General features: G+C 38.6%; 1 long non-coding RNA gene across 3 annotated transcripts in view; it reads left to right on the top strand.

The window, feature by feature from the left end:
- Positions 1 to 14,238, top strand: part of LOC121659152 — a 103,120-nt gene that overhangs the window by 54,132 nt on the left and 34,750 nt on the right. For 2 of the 3 annotated variants that reach the window (XR_006014182.1, XR_006014181.1), the window contains exon 2: positions 1,955 to 2,118. The exons of the other annotated variant lie outside the window; for it this stretch is intronic. This is a non-coding gene — a long non-coding RNA (uncharacterized LOC121659152). The remainder of the gene's footprint in view (positions 1 to 1,954; positions 2,119 to 14,238) is intronic. 3 annotated transcript variants of the gene reach the window in all.

Here is a 14,238-nt window from a genome sequence, read left to right as displayed (position 1 = left end):
ACAAGAAGATCTAGGCCCCAGGACACTTTCTAGTAAGTGATATCAGAAATACTTTTCTGAGGAAACATATTTCCATTTCAAAACTCCATGGCAGAAGAGACCTGTTTGTCTCTTCTAGTCCCCATTGACTCTACTAACCATTCCACAGCATTTTTCATACTTTGACAGCTTTGACATCTTTGCTGCTGTCATATGCTGGTACGCACAGTAGTCCATAGATCATAATCTCCCTTTATCCGAGGAATCATGTCATTGCCAGGGACAGGGGCAGGGAGTTTTTCCAAAAAGGGGATCCTTCCAGTCAGGGTAGCACGGCCCCGGTTCCAAGCCAGAGGGGTGGGTGTAGCATGGCAGAGGGAGAGGTGGGGTATTGCCTATTACCAGGGGTTTGCACAGTGAATAATAATGTTCCTTTCCTTGTGCACTCTATCATCAGTATTGTTGCTGTTACTATTCCTTTTCTTATCTCATTGCTGTTTCCAGTAAACTGTTCTTATCTCAACTCACGATCGGTGCCTTATTTGTCTCCAATTCTGCTTTCCATCCCGCTGCAGGGGAGGGGGAGAGGAAGGCAGGAGGAGCAAGAGAGCAGCGTGTGGTTTGGAGAGTTTCAGTGGGGGCCATGAATTGGGAAGCACCATTCTCAAGCCACAACACCTTCCTAAATGAGAAAGAAGTAGGCATAGAAAGAAATGACAGCCACCTCAGGAATACTCATCTGAGACATGGAAAGCCCAATTACACAGTTGTCCTCTGTTGCCATCTTCAGCTCCTCAGCTGTGTCAGCACTTTCCCTTGGTTTACACTGAGGTTCAAACATGCTCGGTCCTTTCCTGTCTTCACTGAAACATTTTACTGCCTGCAAGCAGTCCCTGCTCATGATATTCAAACAATTGATTTTTCTTGGTTTCTCACCTGCCCAGTGAAAATTTAACATTTTGGTACAAGCTATTTTTGTTACAACTCCCAGAGGAGGAACTAGGTAGGTACAACTTCAGGGCTTCCATTTAGGTGTACCAGGCTCAAGTCTGAGTCATGTGGGAGTCAGACAGCCCAGGCATCCTGGTGCTGTTCTATTAGATGTCTATCCTAGCACTTCACAGTGCATATCACCACAACTGCAGGATTCCTGTACAATTTGAGTTTTTAAAAGAATAAAATCCTGATCAAGTGTTTCTCCTGTGCACTTCCACCTTTCTGGCCTTTAATAACTCTTGGTAGCTGGAAATTGATTTGGAAAACCCAACAGCAGACAAAATTGCTTAGTTGGATGAATGGTCAATTTCGGCTTCCATTTTTTGATCAAGTTCTCATTTATCCTCATAGTCTCTGAAGTTACTGATTCTTTCAACCTGACTGCTATTCCACATAAGTAGTGTTTTATGTATAATCAACTTCTTTATTATATGACAACCAGTAACATCTGAAAGCTTTAAACATATTCTAACATTTTAATGATAGCAAGGAAAGATTTATGGGCAGAGTAAATATCTTTTATTGGCCCGATGATGTAGCTGGAAAAATGCAGACTTACTTTTGGGCACCCAAACCTTTTTCTGAATTTGAAACAGAAGCTACAAAATTGTGGCTTGATGGTTGCCATTTCTTTTTGTTCTGAAGCAGATCATGGGTGTCTGAAGTCTTGACTGGTTTCCCAGCAGTGCAAGTAGACAAAGCATTAAGTCCCTGCAAACCTTAATTTGGTTATACCCTTAGATCATCATGGATACATTACACAACTATTTTAGAATATTATCAGATTCATTGTAGATGGAAAGAGTCATATACTTGATGATCTTGCCCTTGAATTGTCATATTATGTTGTGTTGTTTTTGAGTAGTACCTTACCTCAAAAGTCTTTCTAACCAGCCTTTGTAGATACATAATAATTGATGTTATTTTCTAAGTTGTATTTCTTTTTTTAAACCCATAAAAAATGTTTACTTGCTTTTAGGTCTCCTCCGTGAAATTTTCTCCTTAAAGGGAAGGAAAATGCACCATCTGTGGCATAATTTGTAGCTGCTTATTTGAGGCAGACTGTTCAGAAGGAAGTAAATCTTTCCACATTTTAGAAGGCTTGTGAGGGAAGGAATTTATCCACATTTAGCAGACACTGGGGTAAGTACATTCTTCTGGAAGTCGCAGGTTTGGGGGGCAATAAATCCTTCCATTGCTATTAGACAGGAGGCAATAAATCCTTTGATCTCTACCACACTCAATGATTTTACTCCACTCAGAATGTACATTTCATTGAGGTACTGTCTTCATTTTCCCATTTTCCTGGTATTAATTTATCCTCTTCTTCTAGGTTACTACCCCTATTTTTAATTAATTGGTTGTACTTCTCAACTGTTCACTCTAAGGGCATGGCATTCAGTTACATTATCTGTTAAGAGAGAAAATACTTTTTTTTTACTTTCCTTTCATCATCTGGGCAAGAGACTCTGAAGTTGTACCTGTGTATTCCCTCTCTTAAGAGTAACAAAGTATTTTCTCTTTTAGATAAGCAGGTGCCCTTCAGCTTTTTGAAAGAATTTTTCTCTTGAAGAGCTTTTTTACACTTTTGGCCAATTTTACATCGGACATTTTCTCTTACATCTAGCTACAAGCATCACTAGGCTTAGTGTTGGCCTGAGAAACACTAGAAATCTAATATTTTAGGTGGAAAATCTGGAGGAAAAGGTTTTCTATATTAATTCAGCACTATTTTTATCTGCAGCTTGGATTATGATGCCAGTAAATAAATGTAAATGAAGAATTTTAGCAGCACAGCATGCCTCAAATGCTGAGAAGTTACATTATTTTTCTCATTTTCCAACTGCCTTTGGTATTTATATTAAAAATGAAAGCATTTAAGTCCATTTAAAACAAAAGCATCCCACTCCAACATATCCTTTAAAACTCCATCTACTGAGAGGCCAGATGGAGAATTTTAAAATGAAACCTGCATCTTCCAGCATACGAGCCGAGAAGGCGCCCGGAGGTTTTGAGCCTAAGTTTATTTCTGTCAAACAGTGACACCCGGTGGTCAGTCAGACCAAGGCATTGCGCCTTACAGCCCCAGCCCCAGTGCCTGCTTCTGCCCTTGAGAGACGGGGCAGAAAGCAGGAGGGTTTCCGGCAGCCAGACGCCTAATTAGCAATGACGGGGACTGAGTAGCAAATGAAACAAGCACATGGTCGGATATATAAAGCGTGAATAAACTGAAAAATCTATCTTCCATCTTTTTTCTTCTGGTGTTTAATAGCGTCATATTAGGCTAGAGAGGCTTATCTGTTCCCCTAAGGATAAGAAATATTTTAAATTTTGCTTATAAATATGTCAAGTATTCCCTTCTGTCACTGCATTCTTGTACAGCTGGTAAGCTGGGGACAGTTTCCAAAAACTGCACTACAGGGTGAAACTGTGTTGTCAGACTTTATAAACCATCTGGAACAGCAAGCTGCTTTTCATGCCCTGAAATTCCCAAGCCCTGCTTTTTCACACCACATGTAAAATTGATATCTTCCTATAAAAGTATAAGACTTAACCTATGAAATTATAATAAGAAGTTCCAGACTTTTAATTAAGTTTCTGATCTTATTACCGAGGTGGAAGGCGTGTTTCACACATGAATTATCGGACCAAATGTCTTGCAGCAGCCGCAGCAATACCTCAGCAGTGCCAGCCTCCAGCTCCCCAGGGCTCTTCTCTGCCCATCAGTGCCCTGACACATGGCACTAGCAAACATCAGTTCTACAAATTCAACTTAGGGTCCAGTTTACCATCTTGTCTAGAAAAAAAACTGAGAATGAGACAGAGACCTTCCATGACCTTTGCGAGGGAATTTTTTCTAAGCAGCTTGGAGTAGGTAAGATTCTTTCATCCAATACATCCATCACTCCTTTATGAAGGGTGCTCCAGATTAGGAGTTGGGTCGTTGATGACAAAAGTGCCTTTCAAGTACAGCCAAAGGGGACTAGTGAGAGGTGGGAGCAGGACTGGTGAGGTTTTGCATGAGGTCTGCTCACACAGCCAGTGGATTGTTCACTGAAAAATAGACTCTTCCCTGATTCATTCATTCTTCTACAAAGCCCTCTTTTTATTCCATGTGCAAAAAAATAACATTGGGAAGATCCTGTTTTCTGGTTTCATCAATGAGGAGAGCTAACATTCTGTTAACTCTGCTTTACACTATAAACTCTGCCCTTTCCTTCTTTTACATCCCTAAATGAATGGCAAGACCAAGTCTGGTTATAAAACTTCTTTGCTATTGTGAAAGATCTACCATTTTCTCTTATTGATTCTTTTCTGATTATCTCAATCAAAGCTGTGAAATCGAATTAAAGATGAGAGGCTAGCTGAAATATATGTGTGTGTGTGTGTGTGTGTGTGTGTGTGTGTGTATCTAACAGGAAATTTCTGATTTTCCTTGTAGTCAGGATTCTGATACATACTGTTATATTCAAAAGAAACTCAAATATGCTATTATGATAAATGCATCGTAAGACACTCAGCTAGCCATAAATCGTTCATAATGATGCCAGGTATTTAAAAAAATGCACTAGGGTATATTACCGTGTCCCACAGCCGTAGGGAGGATGAGAGAAGATCCACCAGGCAGGAATTGCAGCAAGATTGATTTATTTAATTATTTTACAAACTCTTTTATAGACTTTTTTCTTCATAGTCTAATAGGACAAAGGATCAGTCACCCCTTGGGGTGATTGGCTAAAATCCTAAAACATCCATTGTCAAAATATTTTTCTACTGTACTATAAACAAGACTTTTCAAGGCTGCAGGTGTTTGGTTGTTTACATAGCTCTGCTACTTCTTCTGTGAGAGAGAAAAGTCTCTCACGGGCTTAGAAAATAGCAAGAAAATCCTTGCTAGCAGCATTTCTGTATCTACAGCCAGACAATGCCACGTTACTGTAACAAAGATATGCTTGCTTATAGTGTCTGAATGGATTTTACTGATTTAGACAACTTTCATGCAAGGCAAAATCAATATTAAGAGTGTTTTCTTTAAACTTTAGGAAAGGAGGAAAGCCATTTGACATTAGTACTGTTCGAAAATATTTTCTTTAAGTCTTTCTGACCTGCATACATTAAAATCATGTTAAAGCAATTACAAATCCAGATACCCAAAACTGACTGTCAGTCCACACTTCAACTTAGTTCCTGAGGAAATAATTTGCTGCATGACATCACCAGGGCAAACGAGGTAGCTTCTAAAATGACTTTCAAATAAAATGCAGGAGCTGATTGAACTGGTGCTCTGAGGTCCAAATTTCCCTCCAAAGTAAAACACCAAGTCAATAAGAGGCTCGTTATATCTGCAACCAGAAGAAAAGGAATGCTGATGTATATTAGTTTGGCTGTGCAAAACCACTATGGTCTTGATTTTATGATAGTAACACTTCTGCATGGAAATGCACTGCTTTCAGAGAAAACTAGAATAAATATGTCTTATTCATTCTTGGTTTACCCTTTTTGCTGTTCTTTGCTACTCTTCAGTATCCTTTCCTTCTTTTTTTCTCCCCTTTTTTTTTGCTACCAGATTCCAAATCTGTTTGTCCCTTTAGTCTCTATACTGTAAATCTGTCTTAACTCAGTTTCTGTCTCTCCTTCTTCTATCCTCTCTTCAGTCCTTCCCCCTTGTATATCTTGTTACACCTCTCTTCCCAGCACTAATTAGTGCTTCATCCTTCTTTCATTTTTTTTTCTAAATCCTATCAGGCTACTAGCTATTCAGTTATTTTGAATGTCCATTATAGCCTGAGAGTTTCTAAACTTTAATTAGTAGTTTTTTAAATGCCCTTAGTATAACATTTTTGTCTTTACTTCTTTCCCAGCAGCTGAAGAAGGAAAGGTTCTTGCACACAGACTGAGTGCCTATTCAGTCAGGTCTGAAAGAAGAGCATAAAAAAGATGGAAACATCTACAGTTACCAGAAATTTTTTAAGTCCTCATATGTGAGTGTGCTTGAAAATATGGCTGTTCCAACCAGGTTCATTTTTATTTTTCTTCATTAATTTTCTGCCCTTTGTCTTCATTTCTATTGTCATTTGGCATTAATTAGTTAGCTGAAATGTTTTGTGTAATTGGACTAAGCAACCAGATTGATAATAAGACAGAGCCCTAAAGGTCCCAAATTCTGTAGCCTCAAAATACTTGCAAATTTTCCTTGTCAACAAATGCTGCCCCTGGCAGACAAAATTCATTTTGTGCTCCATTAGGCTTTGCTGTCCTCAGTTTTCTCTATCATGCCTGCCCCTATCTTTCCTTAGCTGCCTTCTACAGGAGCTTCTGTAGCACTTAGCATCAAAAATGCAGTTCTTCAGAAAAACCTGTCAACGCAAGAATTTAAATCTGAAAAATTTACACAGTAATACCAGCTTGGGGCAATGTACCCTGTACATAAAGAGACCTTTTTATCTTTGGATGTTGGTCCTTGTGACCAATTACCAAACCCATCTTTCCAACTTATTTTTATCATGACATGATAACATAGTGGCTGTCACAAAGACCTGTAACATTTCCAGCGTTAATTCTGCTGATGCACAATTGTGCTTTAACATGCAACTCGAAAATTCCTAAAATATGCCGAAAAAACCCCACATATTTTGCTGTAATTCCAATGGAACATGCCTCCCTTGGATCTTTTTTTTTTTTTAAACCAAAAAATAAAATTAAATAGAATGAAATATTTGTAAAGAGAGGCTAGGAATTTCATGTGCATGTTTCACTGTCTTAAAATGTCAAATAATTTAAATTGCATCATTGTGCAAACCAAGCATTCTACTGAGCTTACTGCATGTTTATTTTTTTTCATGATGGTGCAGCCATCTTACCTCCGTGATGATTTTAAACAAGGGGTTAGAAAAAGAACGGCTCTAGGGGTAATATGAGAATGCCAGCGTTCAATAACTTTGTCCCAATTCCAAGACAGGAGACAAGGGAAAGCCAGATAAACCTTTTGGACTGGACAAAGGGATAGATATAAATACAGATATAGATCTAGAAATAGATTATAGAGATATAAATATAGGTATAAAAGACACTATACAGTGTAGAAAGGTAGAAAGGCAGCAAAGAAAATGGCTAATGAATGTTTATTCAGTGTTTATAATATCAAAAATTTGCTGAGTACTTATTCATTGATTCTTTTTGGAACTAGGAACTACGAAATTGAATTAGCAAATAACACATTTTTTAAAATAAGCAATTTTAATCTGCAGTTTGGCAGATGCTCATTACCAAATAAATGTTATTTTTATGCTAAAAGTATAAATGGATGTTAAGAGCAAAGAGACTAAACCATGGAAGTAGAGCCTACCTGGGTTGCAGCATTTCATCCAAAAACCTGGCATCTTGGAGTGAGCATAAAGGGAAGTGTTTCTTTCTGTTTACAATGTTCTTGCAGGTTTTTCCCTAAGGTCCTGCTCTTGGCTAGAGACAGGATACTAGGCCTCAGTACTTGCTAGATGCAATGTGTCCTTCCCACTTCTGGCCATCACTCTGAGTTCAGTACAGCTGTTCTTGCATCAGGATTTTATCAGTACAGGTCTTGTTTTGTCACTAAGCATTTGAAATCTGTTGCTTTCTAAAAACACAGTATTTTAAACACATTTCAAAAATATAGGAGAGAACACTATGCATGACTGTTGAACAAGGTCAGTGTCAAATCAGCAAAGAGTTTCCCAAATCCAGACAAGAAATGCCTGAGCAGGATACCTTTCTTATACTTTATACAACTTAAACCAGAGGGATGTTATACCAGCAGATTGAGACTGAGCAACCATGATGTCCCTAGGCCAGCCAGAACTGCAGACCTGCCCCATCAGTTGCCCAGTGAATTCAGATCAATGGTGTGAGTGAAATACTCAGCTTATTCCACACAAGTCAACTTCTCTGTCTCCAAAGGAATTCTATGGAAGTGCTGATGGACTCAGCAAAAGTGGCAGGTGGCTTGTATTCCTGGGTCATGTGAAAGACCCAGCTCATTCTGAGGAGGCACCTAGTCCTGCTAAACAACTGGAGAGGGCCCTCAGACTTTATAGTGGGTGGTACAGGATTTCCAAAAATTCAGCTCTTGAGAGCTGCACTTTAAGAGGAGTTTCCTTACTATGGCAGACATGACCTAGGATGCTACAGGGGCCAATGTTCCCTAAATGGAGTGAAGAGCTCTCTCACATCTGAGAAAGCTGTATCAGTTTTCACAGCCACAGCGCATTAAAATCCAAAAACACATAGTACACCAAAGAGCAAAGATTTCAGTGAATAGGCATAATGGCTCTGTTTGTTCCTGCTTTGCTGTTCTGCACACCCTGCAGGAGAAATATCTGCAGAAAAGAATGAAAAATACATACGCTGTAGCTTGTTTCTACATGGGGAATTATCTCCATTCTCTTAAACTGAAGACTGTGTGTAAGTAGCGTCTTGGACTAGCACATATCTTGATGAAAACACACTGATCCGCTCTGAGGAGGTACAGAGACAGTTTGGTGAAGATCTGTGAGTGTTTCTGGCGTCAGCTAACAAGGTCTCACTTTTTCTGTTTGAAGGCAGAGCTGAGAACAGCTAGGGATGGTCTATGATATTCTGGCATAGACTTGTTGCTGTGATAAAGACTGAAAATATCACAAAATATAGATCTCAGGTATCACAATATATGCATACAATGTGTCATTCAAAAAGAGAGAAATATAGGTAGAACCAATTTGATCAATTTTCTGCTCTTGTAGTTTGCTGCTACTTGATGATCACCTTTAAAGCAAAAATTCTTTAACAAAAACCCTTTCAAACTCAGGTGGGGTTTTCTATCATAGGCTAAGCCCACTACTTTGTCATATCAATTCCTACATTTGAAGAATCCTCTTGAATAAATTTCAAGAACATTTTCTCTATTCCATTCACTCTCGATTTCTCAATTTAGGTGACTGTTCTCTCACAGAGGTTAAGGGAAATTGTTAGCAGGGAGAAAAATTGTGATGTGATTTCACTTCAACACATGGACTCAAAGCAGATTTCAATGGCTGCTGGTTCCAATTTAACTTCCAGCCATCCCATTCCCCGGAGGAAAACTTTAAGGCATATGTAACTCCTTTTATACGGCATCTCTTACAAATTTTCTTCCTTCCATAACCAAAATAACTACTTTAGCCTGATGTTCTCATTTTCTACCTTTATAAAGTACAATTCTTCTCAACTTTCATTACAAATGAGTAACAAAAAAAAAAAAAAAAAGAAAGAAATAATAAAGGATATGATCCAACGGAAAACTAAATCAAAGCATTCCATCTGAGGCAAAATTACTATATATAGAAACAATTACATTTCTGAAGAACAATACATAAGGCATCACTTCATAAAAACTAAAGTGATGGAAAATCCACTTCTTTCTTAGTAGTTTGTTTCAGTGTTATTCACTCTCACTGCTTGCATTCTGCTATGTTCCCCAATTACATTTGCCTGGTTTCAGCTTCCAGTCATTAATTCTTATGACCCTTTTTCTCTTCTGGATTGAAAAGATCTTTACTAAAATCTTCATTAGTCCTTCTTTCTGAGGAAAAACTTGGTCTTCTTATTGAGGAAGCAAATAGATTACCTTCTTGGCTGTAAGAAATAATCTTCAAGTCTTGAATGATTTTTTTCTCCTCTTTTCTGTGTTCTACATAATTTTTCTTTCTTGTGTGATGTCCAGTAGTGAGATAAACTGAACCCCCAATTCCTATTGCCATCACCTTACTTGTAGAGCTATAGATGTTTTTTCTCTGCTGAGTTGGGCCTCACTGAGACACAATGTAGACCTATACATTAAGATGCTCTGCAGTAAGAATGACAAGTAACATGGTTAGTAAATAAATCTGTACCTACCCACAAGGTCCACCTCAAGTGAGCTGTAAGAGCGAACACTTCATGAAAATATTCCACTTGTCCTTTCTGCTCCTTTTGACAAAATCAACACTTTCTGATTAATGCATATTTCTAAACTTCAGATTATCCCTCTCTGTTTACTCAGCTGGGGTTATAGTAGAGCATGAAACTACAATTTATTTTGATGTGAATTTTATTAATTTCTAAGATGACTGTCAGAGCATGTCATCCTTCTGCTCACTTTTTAGAATGCAAGGAGCTTGTCACTGGTAGAGAGGATTCTCAGTTTTGCACTGAGCCTGGCAGACAGCAAAACATCATTGTCGTCAACGTCCTTATTAAGCAAAGTACTGGGAAACCAGAAGGCAGAGGAGAGAGAAATGCTGGTGAACACAGAGCATGAGAATGGTAGGCTGAATATCTGTCTACTGCAGCTTTTACAAAAGACCTTCACTCATGAAAATGCAGAAATAAACTGAAGAGAGGGTGAAGCCCAAGAGAGGTTTGGGGTTATGTCACAGGATTATGTAGGAAATTTTTTCTCATACATTTCAAGATAGAAGACTATCATGCAAGTGCTGGTAGTGATCTCAAGGTGCAGGGCCAAAAACAAAACAAAAAAATAAAAGAGTAAAATTAAAATAAATGGACTGGAAGGTGAGAAAATATTTATTCTATCTATAAGTATTCCTTAAAAGTATTCCATTTCCTAATTAACAACGACATTTGTACAATCCCAGCTCGTTGTGGGTCTGCAGAGGCTGAGCCTCTGCCGCGCCGAAGCCCAGCAGCAGATGGAGCTCTCGGCTTGCGTTTGAGCTGCCTTTTCCAGGCTTGGTTTCATCTCCTTGTACTTTTTTTTGTACATTTCCGTTTGCCAATTAAATACATATATTGCAGTTGAAATTTAGAAACAAGATGAAACAGGAAAAATAAATTTGATATTTTTTTTAACACTAAAAAACTATATTTCTTTTTGCGCTTTCACACCATATATGTCTTTTACAAAGCCACTGCTGCTCTTGTCCAACAACTGTAAAAATCGTTTTTTCTGTAGCTGAATCAGGCCCCAAATGAGATCACACCTGTAAAAACTTTAGTAAATTCACTTCTAATAAAACTCACTTTTTTATTAGAAGCTAATTAGTCATTAATTAGTAAAAAGGAACTATATTATTGGTATGATATTATATCAACTATATTATGTAATTGGTTTCATAGCAGATTTCATCTAAGGTTTAACCTGGGTTGATATGTATCTAAAAATACTGATTTAGATGCTTTTTTTAGTGCAGAGAATTTGAATTGCCATTCTTATTTGGACAAAATAGTTTCCATGTTACTTTAAAGTTGAAGAAATCAGACACGTGTCTTAGGGTGACCTTATGATGTGTATCCCATATCGCTGCCTATGCCCAGAAATTAATTTTTGTGCCTTTCTATGCCTCTAAACTGACTCTGACAGGGGGAAGGAAAAAAACTGAGTAAAACTTTTTCAAAGCAGTTTGCAGTTTGTTCAAGGTCACACAGAGATAGCGCTTTTTTTCCAGCTGCGGCAGGGGAGGGAGGAGGCACCCAGCTTGCTGGTTTTTCCAGTCAGCTTTTGGCCAGTGGTTCAGCTTCTTCTTCTCTGGAGAGAGACTGAGAGTTGAATTTTTTTTTCCCTTGCCTGGAATTTTGGGTTTTCTCCCTTTCCTACTGGACTGCTACAATATTAGAACACATCAGGAGGACTTTCCACTGGGCACAGAGGGCCTGGCCCTTGGCCAAGCCCCAGCTCCGAGGAGACCAAAGGGAGGACTCGAACACTTTCCCAGGTTTTTCTCCACAGTGAGAGATTTTATTATTTAGCATTATTTTCCTTTTCCCCTGTGTTTGTTAAATAAATAGTTTTATCTCCTTCACTTTCCTTTGAGGAAATTTTTTTTTTTCCTGAACCTGGTGGGGAAGCGTGGTTGCGCCTTCCCTCAGAGGATATATTTCTAAATTTGGCCAAACCAGAACAACATGTTTGGTTCAAGACAGCTGATAGAACAGGTGGCAGCATCCTTTTATATGCCGTCTTAGCAGGCAGGCATCCTGAACTTCAGGTCCACCAAAGTCTTATCACTTGATTGTTTGCATCAACTGATTTAATTCCTAGTAAAATGCCATGTTTCCCAGCTCCAGGGACATAGTCTGGCACAGGGCGTTTGGAATGAGGAAGGTGGTGTTTGCAGGTAGGAGGGGTGCAGAAAAGAAACCCAAGAGTTATGGGATAAGGTAAGGAGTAAGTACAAAGCAGCTTGACTGTGATGCCCTTACCAAGGGTGCTTTCCAGAAGTGACTGAGAGGAATGGCATCAGGTTTCTGCTTACAATGGTATTTAGTTTCCCTGTTTAATTTTAATTGGAAATACATAACCCATATGCATGACAAGGATTAGAGCCCAAGAGTTCCATATTTACGAGAGGAAGTAAGGGGTTTGCTCCTAATGTGCAGGGAGCTTTTTGCAAGCTACAGTCTCATATCACCAGACTGGTTTTTGCAATAAAAAGAGTGTATTGATTCCTCTTTCTCTGAGAGTCGTGTGGCTTTACCAAATTTTTGGAAGTATTTTAGCAGACCTCATGTTAAAACACCCTTGCAAAGCACACTAGCTCTATCATCTAAATATGTTCTATTGCCTAAAGACAGATTGTTATCTCTGAGGAAAACAAAACTGCTTCCTTTTCATTAAATTAATAATTCCAAAGCACAATAGTGAAAGTCATAGATATACCATGTAGCATTCTTGCAACATTTACATTTTTACATCTTGGATCTGGTAGCAGAGTGTAAAATGTAGTCACTCCGTGCCAGGAGAGCAAAATTAGTGTTTCTGGAATCTTCTTTTTCCTTCAGCAGCAAACAAACTGGTCAATCTGTTTTAATCTCTCAGGAGCAAAACTGCTGGGAGCAGTATCCACTGCTTCTGGGATCAGCTAGCAGACAGAAGTCATATAACCAGCCTGGTCATATATATTTCACAAAATATACTAGAGAGGTTCCTTAGCTTAACCATTTTGATTTAAATTTGTAAAGAAACTCCAGACTCTGTCTTTTGACCTCTCGGGCAATTTTCTGGCTTAAAGAATTTCCAAAGAGTAGAACCTGGCAGAGAAGGAAAATCCAGCTGCCAGGAGCAGGCTGCCAAAGGTTGCCAAGCTCTGTAGTGGATAAAGGGTACAAAGAGAGCATGACTGGTAGAGAAATTGAGCTTTTCAGCCTAGAGAGACAGTTATATGAATGCTGAAGCCAAACATAAAATTGAAACAGATAATTCAGCTCAGAAAAGCCTACTTAAGTACTATTACGCTGGAACCCCTGAAAGGAGAGTCGATTTTGGAAGTACCTGCTGTGTGGGGTTTTGAGCCAGCACAGGGAAATTCAAGCAGCAAATGGGCATGAAACAGGATTCTGTGTTTTCTCTTCACCACCACCATGTTTGTGCTCTCCAGCTCAGTCTGTTTGTAGAATATTTATTTCTGCACAACAGTTTGCCTGCATGAAAAGAAGCATACACAACAACCAATAGCTGAACATCACATTAAACAATTCAACATAAAGTTTTACATTTTTTCCGGTTTCAGAAGCATTGAGAAGCTTTGAGTTATAGCTGTATTTGTGATTTAAGATTCACATCTGAAACCTTTGAGCAGAAACATACAATATTAAATCCTACAATCCTAAATTGTTCAGGATATATGAAATACATTCCAACAGTGAACAGGTATAACAACATTAGAACTGTTTTCAGAGGAAAAGTCGGTGTAGACAGGGATGACTCAATGTAAGAATCACTGAAAAATTATTTGAACTCACATATTCTGCAATTTTTTTTCCTATGGTTAAAAACTACCAGCAGTTTTCACGCAATATTCCATAGAGTTTCATGAACACGTCTCCATTTACACAGAAGATCCTTTAAAAGCAAACCTAAAACATTTCTGTAAATATATATAGATTATGCGTTACCAAGATTACATTTGTTACCTGGTGATCCAACCAATTTTTTTATGTACCTGCAGTAGGATGATGCATCTATTTTTAAAACCTCTGATATAGACACAGATTAGATACATCAAGAAAGAACTTGAGTCCTTAAGTGAGGGGCAGCAAAAGGATGCTGTTCAAAACAGAGCAGCAGCACGTCTAACCTCAGGAGTCTTGCTCCTATGCATTGCCACCTTCGGAGCATTTGGGCTGACTTGACTTATTCCAGGGGCCGAGGAGGTTCTCAGCTAAACCTAGGACATTCAGCAGTTTGTACAGCTGCCTCTGACTTCCCACAACCATAGCTGAAGTCTTTTGACATCATCAAAATCCTTATGTTAACATGAGGGTGAGTAATACAGT

Source organism: Corvus kubaryi, unplaced genomic scaffold (assembly GCF_017639235.1).
Source record: "Corvus kubaryi isolate FWS band 111438036 unplaced genomic scaffold, C.kubaryi_AGA036_p1.0 split3-73, whole genome shotgun sequence".
In the NCBI taxonomy this organism is placed as follows: Eukaryota; Metazoa; Chordata; class Aves; order Passeriformes; family Corvidae; genus Corvus; species Corvus kubaryi.
This window is presented reverse-complemented; position numbering and strand designations above follow the sequence as displayed.